The sequence below is a fragment of the Pleurodeles waltl genome, chromosome 2_2 (genome assembly GCF_031143425.1).
Source record: "Pleurodeles waltl isolate 20211129_DDA chromosome 2_2, aPleWal1.hap1.20221129, whole genome shotgun sequence".
Taxonomy (NCBI): Eukaryota; Metazoa; Chordata; class Amphibia; order Caudata; family Salamandridae; genus Pleurodeles; species Pleurodeles waltl.
In genome coordinates this window covers 1,095,099,883-1,095,123,762 of record NC_090439.1, presented here as the reverse complement: position 1 = coordinate 1,095,123,762, position 23,880 = coordinate 1,095,099,883, and positions in this window count along the sequence as shown.

Below are 23,880 nucleotides of genomic sequence, written 5' to 3'. Positions count from 1 at the left end.
GTTCAGATAACACTATCTTTGAATACGATGGTTACTCCTTCTCTGAGCTTGTGCTGAACATCTCGTTTGGCAATCTTCTAGCCGGCAAAGATAGTTGTAGCTATGTTCAGTGCAGACGTTGGGTTTAGCAATATTCCGATAAGGAAGAGCAGGTCTAGACCATGGTTGAACAGTAGGTCCCATATTTCTGTGCTATGTTTGGTGAGTGAGTGGCTGTAGAGGAGCATGAATGCAAGTGTGCTTTGTTGCGTGGTTGGTCGCTGGTATCTGCAAGATTGAGTGGGTGGCTGGTTTCTATAGTGTTCAACCTGATAGCCTTAGGATGGTCTTGTCCCAAACATGTTTGCCTTACTCCTCCATCTTTGCTGATCTCATTTGTGTTGGTCTTAGGACTCTGGACACTTTACCACTGCTAATAGGTCCCTAGTAAAGTAGTGCTACATGTGCCTGAGGCCTGTAACTTAAATGCTAATAGTGGGCCCCTAGCACTACTTCTGCCACCCACTTAAGTAGCCTGTCAAACATGTCTCAGCCTCCCATTGCAGCCCGTATGTGCAGTTTTAAACTACCTTTTCAACCCCGCAAAATAAACCTTTTTCAGGCTTAAACCTTTCTTTTTAATGCATATGTCACCCCTAGGGTAGGCCTGGAACAGCCCAGAGGGCAAGGTCAGTGTATTTAAAACGTTGGACAAGTACTTTTAGGTTTCACATGTCTCGGTAGTGAAAAACCCTTATATTTGTTTTTCACCACTGCAAGGGCTTCCTCTTCCATAGTATAACATTGTGTTACCTTATTACATGTAATAAGTGATACTGTTAGAAATGGGGTCTCCAGTTGGCTGATGTATACCCAGTTGTCCAAGTAGGGACCACAATCCTAGCCAGGGTAAGTCACACACAATCCAAATTATCCTGAGTCCACCCTCTGGTAGGTTAGCACTGAACAGCCAGGCTTAACATAGAAGGGAATGTATGAAGTATTTGTGCAATAAATTAAACAGTAACATAGTGAAAACACCACAAAAAATACAACACAGTTTTAGATAAATAGATAATATTTATTTGAATGAGTAAGTCAAAATGACAAAGCTCCAATAAGCACAAGTTGAAATATCTTTTGAAAGGTTTAAAAGAGTCTTAATCCTTAGAAATAAACAGTTGTCTCTTTGTTACATATAGTACCTGGTATGCGTAAAAAAATAACGACGCGCGGGGACGGCAAAGAAGGAGATGTGTGGAAAAATAGGGTGTTTTTCGGCATTCCGTCTTGGCTCCTTGCTGCGGTACGGGGATATTTTGATGCCCAGGGACAATGCGGGGACAATCCTTGACATGCTGGAAGAAGGCACGGCCGCTGCGTTGATCCGGTAGGCGATGCGTCAAATTTTCTGTCGCAAGGCAGGTGCTGCATTGAATTTCCAGTCAGGGGTGCGTCATTACGGTCGGCTGTGCTGTGATTTCTTGGTTGGAATGCAGGCTTTGCATCGATTTTGGCAGGCGATGTGTCAATTTTTCGATGCACAGTGAGTTTCCTGAAGAGATTAAGGGGGTCATTCTGACTTTGCCGCCCGCCAATGTAACCCCGTCGAAAGACCGCGGGGGTCATTTCGACTTTCCCGCTGGGCCGGCGGGCGACCGCCAAAAGGGCGCCTGCCGGCCCAGCGGGAAAGACCCTGCAACAATGAAGCCGGCTCCGAATGGAGCCGGCGGAGTTGCAGGGGTGCGACGGGTACAGTTGCACCCGTCGCGATTTTCACTGTCTGCAAAGCAGACAGTGAAAATCTTTATGGGGCCCTGTTAGGGGGCCCCTGCACTGCCCATGCCAGTGGCATGGGCAGTGCAGGGGCCCCCAGGGGCCCCACAACACCCGTTCCCGCCATCCTGTTTCTGGCGGTGTAAACCGCCAGAAACAGGCTGGCGGGAAGGGGGTCGGAATCCCCATGGCCGCGCTGCAAGCAGCGCCGCCATGGAGGATTCTCCGGGCCAGGGGAAATCCGGCGGGAAACCGCCGTATCCCCTTTTCTGACCGCGGCTTTACCGCCGCAGTCAGAATGGCCCTGGAAGCACCCCCAGCCTGTTGGCGGTGCTTCCATGCCCCTCCACCCTGGCGGTCCATGACCGCCAGGGTTGGAATGAGGGCCTAAGTCTTTTTGGCCCTGAGACTTCAGAAAACAGGAGGCAAGCTCAATCCAAGCACTTGGAGCGCACTTTTGAGGAAGGAGGAGTCCTTCTCAGCAAAGTTAAAGGCCAGCAGGACAACAGGGCAACAGCAGGGCAGCACTCTTTCTGAGCAAAGCAGTCCAGATGAGTCCTTTAGGCAGCCAGACAATTCCTCTTGACAGGATGCAGGTGAAGGTCCTGAAGTATCTGAGTTGTTGTGGTAAGAGACCCAGTTTATCTACACAAAAATGCCTTTGAAGTGGGGGAGACTTCTAAGAGTGGTTTTGAAGTGCACAAGTTCCTCTTTCAGTTCAGTCCTGTCTCCCAGGGTCCCAGTAGGGGGTTTAGCAGTCCATCGTTGAGGACAGGCCACTGGCCTTTGAAATGTAAGTGTCAGGCCCTCCACCCTTCCAGCCCAGGAAGACCCAATCAGTATGCAGATGAGTGCAGGTGTGATTGAGTATCCTGAGTTGGTGGATGTCTGGATGAAATGCACAAGGGAACTGTGAACCAGCCCAGCCAGATGTGGATTGGAGACAGATTGTAAGGTACAGCTGGTTTTAAGTGCAGAGAAATGCTCACTGGTTAGCAGTGGTAAAGTGTGGAGAATCCTTCCGAAAAAACAGTGTCAGAAAAGTGGAGGAAGGCAGGCAAAAAGTTAGGGGATGCCTACCCTAAGTAGGAGCAAGTAAGAATGTTGAGTTTGGTGTCTAATGAATTAGAATTTAAAACCTCCTTAATGTTAAAGTCAGAATTTAAGTCACAGTTTTAAAAATGATACTTTGACAAAGTTGACATTTTCTTGTCCTTCCCATTTGGTGCCTGCAGCCTGTGGCCGGTGTCACACGAATAGGTATAGCTGACAGTTGATCTTTGTGTATTGCTCCCAGACAGAGATGACAAAGAGGAAATAGGTGTTGGCAGGATGGGGTATCTCTGACTTGACAGGAGGCAAAGCTGTCACCTACCACACTTGCACACTACAAAGACTCTGCCCTAGCACACTCACTAAGTGTTTGACACTAGTCTTTTGTGCCCCTAGACAAGCCGGGGACAGGGCAGGGTGGAAGGAAATTCCAAACACCTCTGTAGGTGGAAATGTCCAGAACCTTCTCCTACTTCAAAGCTGGTATCAAATATAAATATTGGACCCTCAGACCCAACTCTTCAGTACACATTTAGACCTGTGTAAAACTCAGAAAGGCTGTGCTGTTGTTCAAGAAGGCCTGCTATTCTGCTGCCCTGCTGCCTGAGTGAGAAAGACTGGACTAGAGAGAGTAACTCAGAGGGCTATTTGGCTGGCCTCCTGATGTGAGCCTTAGGGACAGAAAATGCTTCATCCACCTTGAAACCAGCCATTTGACTATGCCTGCTGTGAGTCTTGTCCCCCAGTTCTGGACCCCTGGAAGTTGGCCTGAACGTGCTCTGCTAGCCCAGCTCTGGTCTCTTGGGCAGGACCAATGCAGCACAATACATCTCCTTGCAGCTCCGCATTGGATTTGCCACTGCGCAATGCATTCCTGATGCAGGACCTTGCATTTTAGCCCACAGGTCCTCAGGACCGCCATTGCTTGATGCATCTCCATGCATGACTTTGCACTGCAAACCACCATTGACTGCATTTTTCACTTCAATGGAGCACCTTGCATCGCCTGCCTTGTCATTGATGGCTCATTCAAAACCATCTCTATGTGACCCATCCTCAATGCAGGATCTTGCATCGCTGCTGCAGCACATTGGAACCACTGCTACACAATGCATCTTTGACACAGAATCTTGCAGTGCTCCACAAATAGGATTTAAGGTATCCTGTTCTGTGGGCCTACATTATTCCCTGCATCTGACTGTTACTCTACTGAAGTCGTCTTGAACTAGTGACTTTGTCCCAGTCCAAAGCGTCCATATACCCACAGTTGGCGCTTTGTGCTTTTAGGCGCCATTGTCACCTAAACCTTTAGAACTACTTATCTGTAATTCTACTAATTGGAATTTGGTTGTTTTGGTCTCAAATTGTTTAATAAATGTTAATCTATTTTTCTTACTTTATGTGGGATTTCTCTTGTGTTGTGTTTTCATCATATTTCTGTTTGTAGTGTTGTACAAATACTTTACAAATTGCCTCTAATTTAAGCCTGACTGCTTTGTGCCAAGCTGCCAGAGGTTTGAGCACAGGTTAATTTGGGATTTGCTTGTGACTTCACCTTGACAGAAATTGTGGTTGCTGCTTGATTAGGGTTTCACCCCTCTCAACCAGTAACCCAATTTCCTACAGTGAGTATGAGCAAGTGAAGTGATGCATGCAGTTGATGCAAGAGTGGTTGCTGTAGGATGTGGAGGAGTGCATGGGAATTTGCAGGAGGCATATATGAATAATTCTTCAGTTTTCTGTGGCATGATGTTGTTGCAATGCGGTGAGTGCTGGCCGAAGATGAGAGCACGGAGGAGCGTGACAGAGAGGCAATGGGTAGGCGAGGACCGGTGTTGCTGGCTTTCAGCGCAGTCTCGCCACAGACCAACGCAAACAGACTTTCCTTTGGCTCGCCTTCAGCATATCAGTGGCACATCCACATCCACTGTGCACGTTTGTGCTGCAGACATCATTAAATAGGTCCTGGAAGGCAGGAAGAGTGCACGGGGCGGTAGGCGGTGTGGAGATTGGTAATGGGCAATCCATTACTATTGCTTGGCTTCTTATAAAGGCGGTTTGGGCCAAAAACCAGTGATGTCACTTGCAATGCAGATTCATGATAGGAAAAACAATGATGTCAATACTGTGCAGATGACTGATTGGACATATTGAACACCAGGTGTTATTCACATGATAGTCCTGGGTAGTCTGGGGAGTACCCAAGAAGCCAATATGAAAACTCTGGAATATTGGACATGGCAAAAATATACACAGGAGCGTTTATTGCTGGAGGAGACATGTATGGCCTCTGTATGAACAAACCCTAAGTTGCAGGAAAGAAGTGTACAGAACTGCCAGGCCAAGTGCCCTCCGAAGTGGCAGAAAAACAGCCCCAGACAGGTTTTGGCATTTTTAGATCTCAACACTGTGCCCTCTGAAGTGGCAAACAAGCACCTCAGACAGGTTTTTGGCCTAATTAGGTCTCAACACTGATGTATAGGTTTAAACTTTTGACAGAGTGAGCATGGGACCCATTCCTGGGCATACCCATCACACAAAGGGTGTTACGATGGTGGAAACCAAAAAAGTGATGGGTGGAATGCATGAATTAATCTCAGCTGCTGATTGTCGCTCAAGTTGCAGGCTAGTCCATCATTTTTCTGTCCACAATATCACTTCAAGCAGGAACAGGCCATGTACTAATCAGTCTTGGCCCTGCTCCTGTAGGCACAGTTCATCTCAAAGTTCTGGGCCAGGTGCCTTCTGAGCAGGAACACAAGACACCTCTGGACAGTCACTACCTAGAACGGCCTCATCAGTGAGATATAGCTGAAGTCACACCGTGAGTGCCCACATCTGCGCCTTCTACATTAAATATTTGCCCCAATGGCTAAAACTACGATTCTTAATTTCTTAGCCGAATTAGAATATTTGTGGGTAAACTTAAACCCATGGTTTCTGACGTGTGAGGGACAACACTTATATCCCTTTGCAGTGTTTGGTTCATACAAGGTCAATTATATGGTTCATTTATATCCTGTGTCAATATCCCTCGCAGCAGTCATTCTGTGCTCGGCATCATGCATGTTTTGTGTTGGTTCTGTGTTGTGCCTGGAGCCTTTGTGGTGGCTGGTGGAGGGCTACTGTGAGTTGAATAATGGTTGGCAATAAAGAACATATTTGAACTTAATATAAGCATACGTCTCTATGTCTAGAGCAACACATCTACACCCTTCATGCCGATCAACAACTACCGATAACTGTAGGAGCAGATGCCAGTAGGAAGGCTCAACCTAAATGGGCGTTGCAGGGGTTTGTGGGAATTGCCGGAATGTGTGTAAGAGATATGGACATACATGGATGGAGAAATCGAGAGAGTAAGGGAGAGGCATGAATAGAAAGAGAGGAGGGACACAGTCGTGTTTCAAGAATGCAGTGGGATGTGATTCAATCCTGGACAATGGACGTGACATCACCGTGTTTAGCCGTAAATAGCAGCTACAACTGACGTGCAGTGAGCCCCTCGAGCCACTGGGCAACGGTGCTACTGCACCTGCTGCACTATTGATAGTTGTGCCTCTGGAATGACACAAAGTCGTATAGAGAGTAAAAATAGAGATCAGGAGACAAAGCGAGAATGAACGCCAATAAAGTAGATACAGAGAAAGAATGTGAGGAAATCCGAGTTTTTCGGAATTAAGGGTCAGATGTAGCAAACGTTTGCGACTCGCAAACGGGCCGAATCACAATTTGCGACAGTGCAAAATCGGAAATGGGATGCAAAAAGCCCATTTCCGACTCGCAAAAAGCGATGCGCCCCGTTTGCGAGTCGCACCCGTTGTGACCCCCTTTTGCGACCCGCAATGTGCGAGTCGCAATTTGCGAGTCGCAACCCATATGCAATTGCAACTCGCAAATTGCGACTAGTCGCAAAAAACCCAGTTTGCAAGTCGCATTTACCACTAACTCAAAGCAGGTGGTAACCATTACCAAAGTATAAAAGGAGACCCAGAAGGCATCTGGGTCACTCAAGATGGCGGACATATACCTGATAGCAGTGAGGAGGAGAGTCTACGCAGCCCAGCAGAGGAGGCGGAGGGGCCACAGACAGGAGAAGATATATAGAACAAGGCACACCCTTTTCCAGCAAACTGAAGAGGAGATCTATGATAAATACCGCCTTAGCAGCGCTGCCATTCTAGAATTAATAGATTTACTAAAACCACAGCTAGAACACAAGACTCTGCGTGGCTGCGCCATCCCTACGCATGTGCAAGTACTATGCGCATTGCACCTCTTGGCCTCAGGGAGCTATCAGGGGGTCATTGCCGTGGCAGGTGGGGTATCCCAAAGTGCAGTGTCAAGGTTCCTCAGGGCATTCCTAGATGCCTGAGTAGCGCACAGGTCTCAGTTCATATACTTACCAAGGAATGAGGCAGAAATTAACAGCACGAAGCTGGACTTTTACCGCATTGCCCACTTCCCCCATGTCATTGGATGTGTAGATGGGACACACATTCAAATATGCCCCCCCGCTAATCTGGAACATATTTTCCGCAACAGAAAGTGTACCCACTCACTCAACATACAGGTTGTTTGTGATGCCCATTACGTCATCATGGACATCGTAGCTAAGTTTCCAGGCAGTACCCATGACTCATACATTTTTAGACATAGTGGGATACATCAACGCCTGGAACGTGGGGAGTTTGGAGACGGATACCTCCTAGGTAGAGCTGCATACACCTTGCAGACATACACACAGGTCACTGTGCACGACTATCTGGACTTACTAACAGTGTACTTTTGTGCCCAACAGGTGACAGTGCATATGCTCTAAGGCCATGGATCATGACTCAATTTTTAACACCCAGCAATGATTCAGAGAGGCAATACAACAGTGCGCATAAGAGGACCAGGAACCTCATAGAGCGCACCTTCGGACTCCTGAAGGCAAGATTCCGATGCCTCCACCGCAGCGGAGGCGCCCTCCAATACACCCCCATTACCGCCTTCAAAATTGTGGTCGCATGCGCCATCCTCCACAACATAGCCACCAGACGTGGGCTACCTCTCACCCCTGCAGACCCAGATCCTGATGAGGAAGAGCAAGAACAACCACACCGCCATCATGGGGATAGGAGTCTAGCTAATCAAGGCAGACTGAGACGGGAACACATTGCAACGCAATATTTTGGACGGTACGTGTAAACTCCCACCATACTCACCCATTAAACAAACACTCCTTTTGTTAAGTGGAAGAAAAATAACTGTTTTAATAATGTAATGCATGAACTATATACAAGATGAAATTGTCCATGGGCAGGGAAATGCCAACCACTCATGTGGCACATTAAAGCCATGTGCCACATTTGTTGTCCGGGCTGTTGGCTAACTTCTCCTGCCCCTCCTGCCAGCCTGGCTGGTCCCAGCCGCATCTATGGTGCTCTGCCTCCCACTCCTTAGCACCCTACTGTCAGTGGCAGATACACTGCTCACTGTGGAGCCCTCTTCACTATCTTGGGGTGTTTCCCCGGTGGCTCTCGACATCTCACGTGTCTCCATTAGTTCTATGATATGTGTGAGACGTCCCAGGCCCCTGGCAACTACCCCAGCAAAATGGCCCATCTCAATTTGCAGGCCAACTGTCCTCCTCGACAGGCCTGTTGTGTTGATGGCTAGCCTGCCGATTGATGTGGCCATCCTGTCCAGTCTTAACATAATCTGCCGATCCCTGCGCCGCCCAGCCTCTGCCTGACCCAGCAGTCCGGCCGCCAGTTCCCTGATGGCAGAGGCAATGTCCCCAGTGTTCTGGCACATCAGGTCCATCCGCCTGTTGAGGTGCCGCATGCTTGCATGGTTTTGTCTTTCAATGCGGTGCAGCACCCCACTGATCCTGCCCAATATTGTGTTCTGCAGGCGCTGACCCCGCAGCAGATGTGCCTCACTGCTGGTTGGAGGATGAATCCGGAAATCAGACGCTCTTGCCCTGCGACGCCTGCGCAGTGGTGGCTGCCCTGTCCTCGCACCTGTATCCTCCCTGGCTGTTGCTGGGGCAGCTCCTGGCGTTGCTGTTGCAGCAGGCGTTACAACTGCAGGAATGCTGCTGACTGTGCATGTGGGGGTGGGGGTGCTGGAGGGTCCTGGGGTGTCCTCCTGGGCCTGGGTGCTTGGGGTGTAGGGGGTGTCTTGCTGGAGACCTGTGGGACATGGGGAACACACTGTCAGTGTCTAGTATCTTTTGCACAATTCCTAATAAACATTTGCCTATGCACTGCCTATTGGACTACATTTCCCATAATGCATCATTCTGGCTTTTTCTACCCTGGAATGGAGCTAATTTGGTTGTGCATGCACATGTGTACATGGTGGGTGGGGTATGACATTGATAGGGGTACAGGCTTATCACATGGTACTCACTGCTGGGCTCTGAAGTGTCCAGGTCCCCAAATCCACACACTGCCTCCGGCTCAAAGGTTTGCTCAATCCTGTCTTCAAGGGGTGTGGGTGGTGGCACAGATGATGGTCCCCCTCCAGTGCCTCTTATCTCCTTGAGCCTTTCTGCCACCCTCTCCTTGGTCCGGGAGCGGAGGTCATACCACCTCTTCCTTATGTCCTCAATTGTCCTGTGGCTCACCCCCAGGGCATTGATTTTCTCTTGCATTTCCTGCCAGATTTTCTTTTTGGTGGCCTCTGGAACAGTGAGGGCAGCTCTCCCAAAGAGCTCATCATGGTGCTGACAACATTCTTCGGTCAGCACCTCAAGCTCCCTCTCAGAGAATTTAATTTTCCTTTTTCGGGGGGTTCCCTCCATGGCTGCTGCAGCTAGCTCAGTGTGCAGACTGGCAGTTGTAAAAGGGTGTGGTCCAGCCTCCTCCCAGGTGTATTTGTTAACTTCCTGGCTGTGATGTCATCATCATGTGCCAGGAAGTGTTTCCAGAGTGTTTTGGTGTGCTTTCTGGAGTGTTCTGCTGCACCTGCAAGCAATTTTGAGGGAACTCGCAATTTGCGACTCCAACTCGCTAATTGCGAGTTCGTTTTTTGCACACTCGCAAACAGCGACCTCGCAATCTGCGGACTCGCACACAGCGTTGCGAGTCCGGATGCAAGTCGCTAAATCGGACCGGTTTATTTCCTGGCATACCAAATTGCGAGTCGCATTTTGCGAGTCACACTGACTCGCAAAATGCGACTCGCAATTTTTATTTTTCCTACATCTGGCCCATAGAGAAAGACAGAGAAAATGCTACGGAGTGATGCGAAAAAAGAGAGGTGATAGGAAAAACAAAAAAAACTGCAAAATTGATACAGAGAGAAAAAAAAAGTAGGCGACAAAGAGCGGAAAAGAGAGGAGAGAAGCCTGGTGCGAGGGAAAGGGGAAATGTTGCGAATGAACGAAAGAGAATGAATTAAGCACTTTAAACCCCGGTCAACCATTTCTGCACTCATGATGAAAATAAGATAGCGTTCCCAGGGGTGCAGGTGCAGTGAGGCAGGAATTAAATCCAGTAGCGAGATTTCTCTTTTATCGACTGCTGAAAATCTGCACTTTTCATCAGCTCAGCCTTGTTCCCTCAGCGAGCTTCCTGTTTGTGAACAAGGCCACACATATGCAAATCCAAATTTCCGGCCATTCTTCTGGGGTTAGCTGATCGGCGGAGTTGCCACATTACTGAACTGCATTTCTGTCAGAGGAGTACTGACACCATAATTGCAACTTTAAACGCGCATAAGAATGGACGAAGAGAAGCCGTCCACATGGACGTGTTTATCTGGGCTTCACAGCTTAAATAATCTTAAAAACAGTCAGTGAAATACTGGAGCGTAGCGTGGAAGTGCGCCTGGATGATATCAGCGACATGCAGGTTACCTGGCTTTCACACCAGCATCAAAACAATATATTGTCAATAATTAACGTTGCTTCTTATTATTATGTTAACGTTCACTCCGTCTTTTGTGCTGTTTGGGTATACTCAGGACCACTGAAATAGTGCGACAATGGATGAATGGATGACCACATTTTGTAATGTGGTTGACAAAATAATGTTGCAAGAAAAGGAATATTATGTGACATAATGAGGCACATTCTATCGTATTATTATTGCACAATTTTTCTCTTTAACACAATAATGCTGTCTGGGCGAATGCTTCAGCTCATTAGAATCAGTGTAACACTTGAATACAGCAATTGGCAATTAGGTGACCAGTTCGCCAATGGCAGTGGTGTGCCGCTGGGCGGCACCACGTGTGGTGGATTTTTTTAAATTACTTTTTATTCGTCAGGGCTCGAAAAACATTTTTGGCTAAAATACTCCCTATATGCGGCAGATAATGGATTCTCTGGCAAGTGCGTTATTTCTAGAACTTTAAAGAAAAACACAGTGGTTTTAAAATCGTATGATGCAGTGCCCCTACCCATATCTCACCTCACTCTGTATCCTCTTGCGCTTCTACAAATACTCAATTCAAACCAAATTAAATCAAAAATTAAGGGGCAGATTTAAGAGGCCCTATCGCCTCCTTTCGCCACGTTACAGTCATTTTTCTTATCGCTAATGTGGCCCAACCATGCCAAAATCATTACGCCAAATTTACAAAGTGGCACAATGCTTGCATTGCTCCACTTTATAACCCTTTGCGCTACATTGTGTCTGCACCACGCATAATACATGCAAAGGGGGCGTTCCCCCATTAGGGGGGCCGAAAAAATGGCACAAAGAAAGAGATTTCTTTGCGTCTTTTTTTCGGCACTTTTTTACAACTGCTCAGAGCAGGCATTAAAAGGAGGCTTCTATTGTTTACAATGGGCCTCAATGGGCTTTGCAGGATTAGCGTCAACATGTTAGATGCTAATCCTGCAAAGCTCCGAACTAGCGTCAACATTTCTGGCCCTAGTTACCACCATGGTACATCGTATCTTAGATACGGCGCACACATGGTGGTATTAGGGGGGCAATAAGGGGCGCAAGAAAAGTGGCACTGCACTGTATGCAGTGCTTCTTTTCTTAAATCTGGCCCTAAATTGTTGCTAAAGGCACAGTTTTGGAGATGTAGGCCCGTATATATACTTTTTGACGCTAAACTGCGCTAACGCAGTTTAGCGTCAAAAATTTTTGCGCCGGCTAACGCCATTCTGAAGCACCATGCGGGCGCCGTATTTATTGAATGGCGTTAGCCGGCGCAAGCAGACCGGCGCTGCCTGGTGTGCGTGGAAAAAAAACACGTACACCAGGCAGCGCCGGCGTAGGGAAAAATGGCGTTAGGGCGTCTTAAAAATGGCGCAAGTCAGGTTGATGCTAAAAAATCGTCTTAACCCGATTTGCGCCATTTTAAACGACGCCCAGACGCCATTTACATGACTCCTGTCTTAGTAAAGACAGGAGTCATGCCCCCTTGCCCAATGGCCATGCCCAGGGGACTTCTGTCCCCTGGGCATGGTCATTGGGCATTGTGGCATGTAGGGGGGCACAAATCAGGCCCCCCTATGCCAAAAAAAAAAAAAAAAAAAAAAAAAATGTATACTTACCTGAACTTACCTGAATGTCCCTGGGGTGGGTCCCTCCATCCTTGGGTGTCCTCCTGGGGTGGGCAAGGGTGGCAGGGGGGGTCCCTGGGGGCATGGGAGGGCAGCTGTGGGCTCATTTTGAGCCCACAGGTCCCTTAACGCCTGCCCTGACCCAGGCGTTAAAAAGTGGCGCAAATGCGGGGTTTTCTGCCCCGCCAACTCCCGGGCGTGATTTTTGCCCGGGAGTATAAATACAACGCATTTGCGGCGCAGTCATTTTTTGGACGGGAACGCTTACCTTGCATCTCATTAACGCAAGGAAGTCGTTCACGCTAAAAAATGACGCTCTTTACTCATACTTTGGCGCTAGACGCGTCTAGCGGCAAAGTATAAATATGGCGTTAGTTTTGCGCCGAATTTGCGTAGAAAAAAACGACGCTAATTCGGTGCAAACGGAGTATAAATATGCCCCGTAATTTCCTCCCTACGTCCTGTAGACTATTTCATCTGTGTATTCATGGAATATATACAAAGACTATGGGGGTTATTACAACTTTGGAGGAGGTGTTAATCCGTCCCAAAAGTGACGGTAAAGTGACAGATATACCACCAGCCGTATTACGAGTTCCATAGGATATAATGGACTCGTAATACGGCTGGTGGTATATCCGTCACCTTACCGTCACTTTTGGGACGGATTAACACCTCCTCCAAAGTTGTAATAACCCCCTATGTGAATATTTTTTTCTCTTCTTGCAGCAGATTTTTCTCTGTTCAGTCTTTAGGTGTATACATGGCAGGCCTCTCTCCAAGTTATTGCTCATGCCACCCTTAATATTTCCATTCCATTTATTTTGTGATGTTGCCTTGTGTGCCCTAAGTGACAAGGGTATGCCCAGACGTGGGTCCCTGGCTCGCTGCACCACTGGATTCAAACTAGCCTGGCTGATGAAGGGCGATACCCTGAAACCGGTCCCAGGATGCTTGAATCCTGTCCAGGGAGGATCTAGCTCGGCAGTTCGGGCTGGACTGCTCCCATGGGGAGCAGGGTCTAGACTGATTTGCATATGGCTGGGTCCGAACTGGGGTGACGTGGCAAGCAAATAAATGATGGATTAAACCCAGATCTGTGACTGGGGGTAAGTATTTGAAAAGTTTCAAAACACCGTCCATCATTTTATTTTTTGATGTTGCCGTGTGCACCCTAAGTGGCTGGAGTATTCCCAGACGTGGATCCCTTGCTTGCTGCGCCACTGGATTCAAGCTAGCCTTGCTGATGAAGGGTGATACCATGAAACCGGTCCCAGGATGCTTGAATCCTGTCCAGGGAGGACCTGGCTTGGTTGTTTGGGCTGGACTGCTCCCATATGGAGCCGGGGCAAGACTTATTTGCATATGGCTGGGTCCGAACTGGGGTGACGTGGCAAGCAAATAAATGATGGATTAAACCCAGATCTGTGACTGGGGATGAGTGTTTGAAAAGTTTTAAAACGCCGTCCATCATTTTATTTTCTGATGTTGCCTTGTGTGCCCTTAGTGTTTAGGGTATGCCCAGATGTGTGTCCCTTGCTTGCTGCACCACTGGATTCAAACTAGCCTGGCTGATGAAGGGTGATACCTTGAAAGCGGTCCCAGGATGCTTGAATCCTGTCCAGGGAGGCCAGGCTTGGTAGTTCGGGCTGGACTGTTCCCATAGGGAGCAGGGTCAAGACTGATTTGCATGTGGCTGGGTCCGAACCAGGGTGACGTGGCAAGCAAAATAACAATGGATTAAACCCAGATCTGTGACTGGGGGTAAGTATTTGAAAAGTTTCAAAACGTCCATCATTTTATTTTGTGATGTTTCCTTGTGCACCCTAAGTTGGTAGAGTATGCCCAGACGTGGATCCCTTGCTTGCTGCACCACTGGATTCAAGCTAGCCTGGCTGATGAAGAGTGATACCCTGAAACTGGTCCCAGTAAACTTGAATCCTGTCCAGGGAGGACCTGGTTTGGCAGTTCGGGCTGGACAGCTCCCATATGGAGCAGGATCATGACTGATTTGCATATGGCTGGGTCTGAACTGGGGTGACCTGGCAAGCAAAATAACAATGGATTAAACCCAGATCTGTGATTGGGGATGAGTGTTTGAAAAGTTTTAACACTTCGTCCATCATTTTATTTTGTGATCACCTCAGTTTGTGAGTAATAGCCGCATAGTTTCTACTCACTTGAAGCATGCCCTGTCTAGTTTTCCCTTTTTTTCATTGATTACTACCGGACTCTAAAAGTCTCTCTTTGAATGCTTTATATGCCATTTGCTTTGTGGTTTAGACTTTGCTTGAGAATCATTCAGTTGTTAGCACTTTTCCTCCACTGTGTTTTTAAGACATAAATCTTTTTATTTAGTTGTACATATGTTTGGCCAAACGTATCTTCTGTTTTGGTATCCCAATATTTTGGCAATAATACTATACAAATTATCCTGATTGTCCAAGTAAATTCTGCTTTTCTTAAGAAGAACCCTCTACACCACTACTAGATAAAGGCAGACAGATATATGAGCACATCATCTACCCAAAGATACAACAGCCCCCCCACCGAAGCCAAGACACTCTTTAAACTCCTTTGCATCAACAGAAACCTCTGTAACCAAACTCTTTCACCTACTTGGCAAAAAATAATTCTGCCCAATAATATTAAAGCACTTAACCAGGGGTCCTTTTGGCAGATTTACTCGCAGTTTCGTAAGGTTTTCATCACAAAAGTGACCAAAACAAAAACAAAGTGTAGAATTTGGACCTTCTTTCCAGTACGAAACATGTGTTGCACTGGAGAAAAGCCCTACAGTACTATCTAGCCTCCAAGGGGCTTATCTTGGTTGTTTCCATGCAATCACACTTGTTTTGACGCAAATCCCTATCTGCAAAAAAATAAACAGGGCTCTGAGCTAAATGTTTACACCTTCCTAAAGCTAGTGGGAAGTTAGAGAAAAGTTTTTTTTTCGCTAAACTTTTCCAACTTATCATATGATGTACTGTACAACACACAAACTTGGAAACGTTTTAAAGGCTGTCCAGGAATTGTTCTTGTAATTGTATATATAGTATGAGGCACTGAAGTCTTTTTCGGTGAGTAGCATGGTTTTCTGAAATCTCAAGTAGATTAGTGGTGGATTATTATAGGGAAATATAAATTGTTAATTGAAGTGGTAAACATGTGAGTCTGTTAGTTGGACTGAATATGATAAAGGAGGAAATTGAAGAGGGAAGAGTCTACAAAGGGTTATTTGGGAGATCATAGTAGTAAAATGAGGTTTGGGATGAGTGAAAAGAGGGAGGCAAAATACTTTTTCCTACTCTGCTTGAAGTGGTCAATCTTTCCTTGCAGAAAGGGGTGGTCCCACAGTCCTGGAAGCGTGCCATGGTCAATGCCATTCATAAAAAACCTAATCTTGCTTCCCCATGCTTTGGGAATTATCACCCAATTTCCTTTCTTCCAGGCATAAGTAAAGTATGTGAGTAAATATCTCTCTGAATTCAATGAGGCGTACTCCTTCTTGCACCACACCCAAATCAGTTTCCAGCCTAAACATAGTACCAAAACGCGCTCCTTTAGGTGGTTGAGGATGCAAAAAGGAGACTTGACCAAGGAAGGTTGGCTGCCATTCTACTTCTAGATCTCAGCGCGGCCTTTGATACCATTGACCATCCTACTCTCTTGAATAGAATCCACAAAGCCATTGTCGAAGGGAAAACCTTGAGCTGTTTAAGTGCCTTCCTGAAGGATAGATCCTTTAGGTCTTTGGCAAAGCCTGTTCTGCAGATGTTTTGCCAGTAACATATGGAGTTCCACAGGGCTCATCTCTTAGCTCTAATGTGTATCTGCAACCCCTGGCTGATATCATAACCCCTTTGGGATTTCTATTGCCTCCTACGCAAATGACACCCAGCTGGTATTCTCACTCATCCCTGACCCTCCAGCATCCACTCTGGGACCATGCCTCGAGTAAGTAGCCAGCTGAATGAACAAATCCTATCTTAAGCTGAATGGTGCTAAAACCGAGCTTATGATCCTTGGGAACAATCCCTTTCCTCAACAGGCCCTGGACTGGCCGGTATGTCTCGGGCTACCTCCAGCCCCCAGTACGGGAATACAAAGTTTGGAGGTTTTTGGTTGGAGAAATCCTTGCAAATAATAGCTTCTCACTTTCTAATTATTTCCTTTGTCCCACATTACAATATTGCAGCGAACAGTGGCGTAATGGCTTACTTTCAGGAATTTCTCCTAATAAGTGTTATGTGAATTACAACAGTGTAATTTAATTTTTGCCTGGGCTTATTTCCCAAAACACAGGCTGCATGCTGAGGAGCTATATGTGTGCTTGAATAGTACTTTGTACTGAATGTTTATCATTCCAGTGCAAAATGTATGCTAGATATCACACACACAAACCCTTGCACCATAATGTTCTCTCTCCCATTGACACAATGTAGCATAGCAGCGTTGGTTGCTGCACTGCGTCAAATGTTAGTAAACCTTACCACACATATACTTTAATAAATATTGAGATTTTGAAAAGGACTTGGATTTCAGGTCAAGGTGACCTAGTTGGAGTGTACATGTGTATGGTAGCTTTAAGATAGATAGCATGGGAGTGATGGATTGTTACATATATATAAGAAATGTGGTTAGGCTGAGTGGGGTGGAAGTCCTATTTAGGCAACAACCACAGTCCTTGTGAGCGTGACCCACAAAAGTCACAAAATTAACTTGTGCTTAACCTTCTAGTATCGTATTACAAAAGCAGTCAAGATTAACTTAGAGTCAATGTGTAAAGAGTTTATGCAGCACACAAACAGTAATAAGGTGAAACCACAAGAAAAACCCTAAACTAATTCAGAAAAATTGAGTAAATGTTAATAAAATTCAGTAGAACCAAAGATATTCAGTTTTACATTTTTAGGGAAAATAGTGCCTAAAAAACTAAAAGTGCCACTGCATTCATCTGGTCACACTTGACTGAGGGAAAGTCACAAGTTCAGGCTGACCACGTTGGTGCAAAGGTTGGATACAGGAAACAGGTCAGTCCAGCTGAAAAGTTACCTTCTGAAGTCGAGGGCAAAGAGGTACGGTCATGTTGGAGGAGGCCGTGAGGAAGAGGCTGAGTGTTTTGGATGTTGTGACTGTAGCATGAAGAGCCAGTCGGGCTTCGTGGACAGTCGTTTCTGTAGCTTTGTGCTGATAGTTGTCGCGGGGTGTCTTTGCTGTAGTATAAAGTTCAAGTCTAACATTGCCAGTCACGCAAACAGCTGATATCACCGGAGCTTCATGTCGACAGTTGTCGCAGGTGGCAGACTTTCATGCAAGCGGGCCCATTCGCAGTCACAAGGCAAGATTTTAAACTTTTTTTTTTTAGGAGGAGTACACTCTGATGCCGGCCAAGAGTCCAAGATCTGGGGAGACACATCTTTGGGATGCCAAAATGTAGGGGCCTGCAAAAAGATCTCCCTGTGCCCTGCTGCTGGAGTGAACTGAGGCCAGCAACAGGGCACAGGCAGGTCCAATTGCAGCAGGACAGCTGGGCAGTTGCAGAGAGGTCTCTGAAGCTTGCTGTGTCCTGGTAGCTTATATAGGAGGTCAGCAAACTGACCATTAGAGTCACTCTGGGTAGCCTGGGATGAAGTTAAGCAGGTACAATCTCTCTTCTCAGAGAGCCATCCAGTTCTTCAAGCAGCAGGGTATTCCTCAGACAGCAAGGCAGTCCTTCTTCTGTAACTTCCATGGGTCCAGGAGTGTTCTGAAGAGAGGGACTCTGGAGGATCAATAAATATACCTGGTGCCAGTCTTTGAGTGGAGTGAACTTCCTTTCCTATCCCCATGTCTTGTTCTGGAAAGTTCTTCCCCTTCCCCTGTCAAGGTTTCAAACTGACAGGGGGTGACAAAAGGCAGGGAGGTTCTGGTGCCAGATTCCTTTGTGTGTGCAGGAGGCTAAGCCCTTCGAAGTGTATATGAGGCTGAGAACAGGCTCTCTAGCAACACAAAAGGATGATGGACAGAGTGCTGAACAATGCAAACACTCACCCCCAGTCACAGATCTGGGTTTAATCCATTGTTCTTTTGCTCACCATGCCACCCCAGCTTGGACCCAGCCGTAGGCAAATCAATCTTGACCCTGTTCCTCATGGGAACAGTCCAGCCCCAACTGCCAGGCCAGGCCCTCCCTGGACTGAAAACAAGCATTCTGGGACCAGTTCCAGAGTATCACCCTTCATCAGCCAGGCTAGCTTGAATCCAGTGGCACAGTGAGCAAGGGACCCACATCTGGGCATACCCTTCCCACTTAGCGCAACTTTAGCAACACAAAAGGATGATGGGCGGAGTGCTGAACAATGCAAACACTCACCCCCAGTCACAGATCTGGGTTTAATTCATCGTTCTTTTGCTCACCATGCCACCTCAGCTTGGACCCAGCCATATGCAAATCAGTCTTGACCCTGTTCCTCCTGGGAACAGTCCAGCCCGAACTGCCAGGCCAGGTCCTCCCTGGTCCGGAAACAAGCATCCTGGGACCAGTTTCAGGGTTTCACCCTTCATCAGCCAGGCTAGCTTGAATCCAGTGGCACAGTGAGCAAGGAACCCACATCTGGGCATACCCTTCCCACTTAGGGCAACTTTAGCAACACAAAAGGATGATGGGCAGAGTGCTGAACAATGCAAACACTCACCCCCAGTCACAGATCTGGGTTTAATCCATTGTTCTTTTGCTCACCATGCCACCCCAGCCGTAGGCAAATCAATCTTGACCCTGTTCCTCATGGGAACAGTCCAGCCCCAACTGCCAGGCCAGGCCCTCCCTGGACCGAAAACAAGCATTCTGGGACCAGTTCCAGTGTATCACCCTTCATCAGCCAGGCTAGCTTGAATCCAGTGGCACAGTGAGCAAGGGACCCACATCTGGGCATACCCTTCCCACTTAGGGCAACTTTAGCAACACAAAAGGATGATGGGCGGAGTGCTGAACAATGCAAACACTCACCCCCCGTCACAGATCTGGGTTTAATCCATTGTTCTTTTGCTCACCATGCCACCTCAGCTTGGACCCAGCCATATGCAAATCAGTCTTGACCCTGTTCCTCCTGGGAACAGTCCAGCCCGAACTGCCAGACAGGTCCTCCCTGGTCCGGAAACAAGCATCCTGGGACCGGTTTCAGGGTATCACCCTTCATCAGCCAGGCTAGCTTGAATCCAGTGGCACAGTGAGCAAGGGACCCACGTATGGGCATACCCTTTTCACTTAGGGCAACTTTAGCAACACAAAAGCCTCTCTCCAGTCATCCTGCTAGGGTGGCTCATTCAACCTACACAAATTCCCCTTTGTGTCAGTGTGTGGATGGAATACACAAACGTAATCAGCAGAGCCATTCACAGTTATGTCACCCAGGACACTGGCAGAGGGCTCAGATGGTTGGGACAAGAAAATGACAACTTTTTAACAGTGGGATTTCCAGAATTGGTGGAAGATTTTAAATTACAGTTCATTTGAGTGTAAATAGAATATCTCTACTTGCTCCCAATCTAAAGTTAGCACTTATTAAATGTAATAAGATAACCTAGCATTAGGCAATGGGAGAGGAAGGTCTTACAACAGTGAAAAACAACTTAGGAGGTTTTCCCTGCCAGCACATGTAAAACATGTACACGTCTTTCTTTTTAAATACAATGCATCCAACCCCAGTAACTTTTAGCACCTACCGTAGCGTTTACTTATAAGTAGTGAAAAGTAAGGTTTAAGCTTGGCAAAAGGCTTATTTTGTCAGATCAAATTGGCCATTTAAAACAGCACTACAGGCTGCAGTGGCAGGCATGAGATGTGTTTTAAAGTGCTACTTTACTGGGTTGCACAATGAGTCCTGCAGGCCCACTGGTAGCATTTAATCTATGGGTGCTGGGTATATGGAGTACCATTTACTAGGGACTTACAGGTAAACTAAATATGTCAATTAGGTGTAGTCCAGTTTTACCATGCTTGTTAAAGCCAACAGAAACAAATACAGCAAAACAGGAGGAATGAAGGCAAAAGGTTTGGGGGAATCCCATGCCACGGATGTCAGGTCTAACAATACCTCTTACATGCTCTCCCTGGATCTCAGATAAGGGTCTCAGGTGCTGCCTGCTAAGTCAGCTTTTTTGTTACAAAATATTGAAAATCAATGCTGCATGTTCTGATTACTTTTATATGCAAATATAACTCATGGATAAGAACATTATCATTTTCCTAGGCCTGCTTGTTTGTGCTGTGTTGTATATAGTTGCAACGTAAATTTATAAATAAAATGGTAAAAAAGAAATAGATAATTGGGAGCTCTCCAAAATAGCCAATGTATTAATGATGAGGTGTGGTTCAGTATGATGCATGTTTCAGCAAGGTACTGATAAATGTAATCCTGTTTGACAATTCATGATTGTGTTTCAGTGCCTCAAGGAAAATGCAACTAATGTATGAGCACTTTTTGCAGGTAATTGTAGGCCTGATTTAGATTTGGTGGATGAGTTTCTGGTCACATAGTTATCGATATCAAATCCACCTTGTTGCAAGTTCACTATATCATATGAAACCTGTAATATGGCGAATGAGATTTCCATCACATTACAACTGAGTAATCCATTCACTAAACTCTAAATCAGGCCCTACGTTTGTCATCTTGTTTATCTGGCACCAACATGGGTGCACACCAAACCTCAGTTTCTAAATTTGATATGAAGAAACATGTCAATTTAGACAGACATGATTAATCACAATTCATAGAATTACCATATTTGCCTGAAGTGTAATGGTATTTCCCACTGAACCATTGATATTACTCAGTCATTGAGTCATGTGCCCCTATTCTGTGAGATAATGGGACTTTGGAAATAAAATATTGAGAGACTCAGAGAAATAACACTATTGGCATCACACCACATGTGGGCAACTAGAGGGGGCATAAACCCACATACTTTGTACTTTTCAGGGCCCTGCAGACCTTCAGTAAGATTTATTTATAGGTTTTTCATCATAAACACGGCTGCCATCTTGATTAATTATGTGGCATCCTGTGTGGCCATATCACTAGATGGCACCAATGCCATCTTTTCTCTTTGTTAATACTTAGAAACAGATACATAGAACACCTACCGAAAATGGAAGAAATATCCAGAGGACCCACATTACTTTGCCCTGGGCCTCGCAATAACTTCTGGCAAGCCTAACGTAGAACCATGTAAACATCATTATCAAGCTAGAGATTTGGCTCTAAAAGAGAATAGGTCCTGATTTCCAACATCAAATGTAGAAACATAGTATGAAGATGGAACCAATAAACGGAAGATGACAGCTCGATCTTGGGCTAATATCTGATTCAAAACTATTGTGTTGTGAGAAGGCATATCTTAAAATAACAGTCGACTCAACACAACTGTGTTATTCTAAGAGGGAAAGATCATGAGTTCCTGCCTTTCCTTATAGTTCTTTGGCTCCCACTCCAGGTCATCAATTTCACCAATAAATCTAAGGAAATCTTTGGAATAGTGACTCAGGACAGAATGACTGCTAAAATTACGCCGACTCAGAGTCTATGTGAGGTCTTCAATGTTTTTTCACTGAGATGATTGTGACCATAAAAGACAGCATTCCTTCCAGACCCTCTGACCTGGGCACGACTGTGGCTGATTGTAAGTCTGTGACAATGTCAACGTTGCCTCAGATCAGCAAGATGCACCTGATGGACTTTTTAATCAAGGCCAAAACAGGATCTCCGGAAGACCTTTTTCCTCCAAAGGTGTTAAGAATGGTATTTACCTGTTCCTCTAATACAGTTCTAGCTCTCCTTAATCAGTCTTTGAGCTGCAACATGATTTCTAGTGCCTTTACAGAGAGCTACAGTTGCACCCCTGCTAAAGAAAGCTGGGGACGACCCTTCCATACTAAAATTCTATTGTCCCATATTTCTTCTGCCTTACTTGCCTAAATTAGTGGAGGCACTTGTAGCAAGTTGCATCTGTTCATTCACAGGGGAAACTCATTTTCTTAATTCTGAAGTTGGTTTCCATCCAGCCCATTCCACTGAGTCAGTCAATCAATCAATCAATCAGTATTTATAAAGCGCAACTACTTACCCGTGAGGGTCTCAAAGCGCTGGAGGGGAGGGTAGGAGCCTCATCTGAAGAGCCAAATCTTAAGGTTCTTCCTGAAGATGGTGAGCGACTGGCTTTGTCTGAGGTGCACGGGGAGGTTGTTCCAGCTCTTTGCTGCAGTGTAGGTGAAGGATCGTCCTCCAGCGGTGGTTTTGCTGATGCGAGGGATGGTGGCCAGGGTCATCTGGGCAGAGCAGGGGTATTCTGGCGGAGGTATGGAAGGATACGTGGTGGTTCAGGTAGGCTAGTCCTGCATTGTGTATTGCCTTGTACGTGTGGGTGAGAAGCTTGAAAGTAATTCGCTTCTCAACTGGTAGACAGTGGAGGGTCCTCAGGTGTTCGGAGATATGTTCTCGGTGAGGGAGGTCCAAAATGAGTCTGGTGGCGGCGTTCTGGATGTGTTGTAGTTTTTGATGCTCCTAGTTGAGGTGCCGGCGCAGAGAGGGTTGCCGTAGTCGACCTTGCTAGTGACTAAGGCCTGGGTGACTGTCCTTCGACAGTCTACGCGGATCCATCTGGAGATCTTCCGAAGTTTGCGGAGTGTGTGCAGCAGAAGGAGGGGACAGATCATCCTTTCAGTGGTGGATGATCTATGGTGGGCTGCTAATAAAGGGACTACCCATGCGCTGAAGATTCTTGACCTTTCGGTGGCCTTTGACACTGTCGAACACAAAGTCTTGGTGGATGGTGGCAGGGCTGCTGGCTTTCAAGACACCACACTGCAGTCATTCTTGAAGGCCGGTCACAATCAGTGAGGCTTTCCTCCTTCCACTCTCCCAAGGTTAATAAACCTGCAGAGTACCTCTGGGGTTCATCTTTATCCCTCTATCTATTTGATCTATACATGTGTCTGCTGGTGCAAGGCAAGATCCACATGCAAGTCAAGGAGCACAACCACACTGATGACTTGCAATTTATCTTCTCTATTGAGAATTCACTGGAATCGATGTCAGCCTTCAGGACAGAATGCTATTTATACTTGATTAGATGAATTGTAACCAACTTAAACTGTATTTGAAAAAGGCAGACCTTGTCATCATTGGAAAACAACCTTTTCTATGGAATGCCACCTTCTGTCCCTCACCTCAGTCCAATGATTCAGTAAAAGGTTTCGGAGTATTGATTGATTCTAAGCTGTTAATGAAACCTCAGGTTGGGGCCACGGTCTCAGCTTGCTCTTACACAGGTCATTATTGCATTGGTCATTTCGAGAGTTGATTATGCCAACTCCCTTTAGTTGGGCCTTCCACAGAGGCTAGTTGGTAGGCTCCAACTAATACAAAATCAGGCAGCCAGTCTTCTGTAGCAATTACCTCAGAGGTGTTTTGTCATGCCCCTGTTCTGGGAACTACATTAGCTGAGCAATGCTCTGTTTATAAAGATTGCTGCACTGTCTTTAAACCTTTACAGAGTCTTAGCCCGGCCTTCAT